This window comes from Acyrthosiphon pisum, chromosome A1 (genome assembly GCF_005508785.2).
Source record: "Acyrthosiphon pisum isolate AL4f chromosome A1, pea_aphid_22Mar2018_4r6ur, whole genome shotgun sequence".
Taxonomy (NCBI): Eukaryota; Metazoa; Arthropoda; class Insecta; order Hemiptera; family Aphididae; genus Acyrthosiphon; species Acyrthosiphon pisum.
In genome coordinates this window covers 103,455,246-103,456,599 of record NC_042494.1, presented here as the reverse complement: position 1 = coordinate 103,456,599, position 1,354 = coordinate 103,455,246, and the positions used below count along the sequence as shown (strand labels likewise).

General features: G+C 27.1%; 1 protein-coding gene across 4 annotated transcripts in view; it reads right to left on the bottom strand.

Annotated features, from left to right (window-relative positions):
• LOC100570076 (ABC transporter G family member 23-like) overlaps positions 1-1,354 on the bottom strand; it is a 24,363-nt gene that overhangs the window by 20,493 nt on the left and 2,516 nt on the right. For 2 of the 4 annotated variants that reach the window (XM_029487931.1, XM_016807031.2), the window contains exon 1: positions 869-1,027. The exons of 1 other annotated variant lie outside the window; for it this stretch is intronic. The gene's annotated coding sequence lies outside the window, so the exon portion shown is untranslated. Of the gene's footprint in view, positions 1-868; positions 1,028-1,354 lie in introns of those variants that run through there. One more of the 4 variants, XM_016807035.2, reaches the window with a different exon arrangement.

Sequence of the window (1,354 nt, the reverse complement as noted above, 5' to 3'; positions counted from 1 at the left end):
TACACAAAATTGGTTCTGCTGAACGCAAATTGTGTATGCTGTACGTTTCTTACAAATGGTATTGCGTCCTCATAGTTGTTTATTTTTGAGATTCAATGAAATATTTATTTAGTCTTTATGGCTTATACTCAGATGCAGGACCAGATTGGTTAGTCGAGCTACCGAGAAAATCTTGGTGGGCTGCTTAAAGTATGGGTCGGTCGTGTAAGTGTGAGTGAAAAAAAAATTCATGTTTAAAATACGATTAGCCACCTATAAGCTCGTAATAATTATAAACGTAATTATGGGCCACTTATAGAAGTGAAAATCTCGATGGTCCGATACACACCAATCCGGCCCTGCTCAGATGTCTTCATTAATATATCAATTATGCAACAGATAGTTACAATTAACTTGTAACAAAACTACGCTGTGGTATAAGAAGAAACTAAAATTTGGTAGATAACAGTATCGAAATTTACCTAATTTTATAAATAATACTCGAACAATTAATCACAATTAAAGTATTAAACTGTAAAAATAAGCAATAAACATTACATATGATTATTTAGTTGAATTTAATCCAACAAATGGGTATTTCCAATCAACATTTTTTTACTTAAGAAACTACACCAAACCCTCGCTATTATATACATGTAAAATGTACAATAGTACTATTATTATGACTTATAATAATATAAATATATAACAATGTTTATAATAATTATCATATATTTTTGAATTTTAGAACCATCTTAACATTTTCAATCGTGTATTGGATTGGAATATTGATTTTATTTTGGTCAACTGTTCAAATCCAAAATACAGTATTAATTAAGTAAATATTAAAATTATTGGTACATATAAAAAACAATGTTAATATGCTTACATTATGATCAAAAAAATCCTGGTCTCCTGTGAGCGATGACCATTATTAGCGATTAAGTACCTAGTATAAGAAGTGGTTGAATAAAATATATAAAATAAACATTTGTCGAATGCGTACCTTCACGTATTTAGAATTTTAACCTAATGGTTGATGGCATGTCATAGTTATTAATCGCTATATCGTTAATATATATAATATATATATATATATATATATATATTTTTAACATAATTACGTATTTTTTTATTCAAATTTCTTCAAAACAAGATAATCACAACAAAAACCCTGCGTAAACTATGTGTAAAAATAGCTAAGGAAAAAAATATAAGATCTTTAAGCACCTGTAAAGATGTGATATCATGAATAAATGCTAAGTAGGTATATTGAATTTAAATAAACTTATTTTGTTTCAATAATTTATTTACTTGGCAAGGAAAAAAGTGTGATGAACAAAATAATTAAATGGCGAAGGACTATTAAAATATA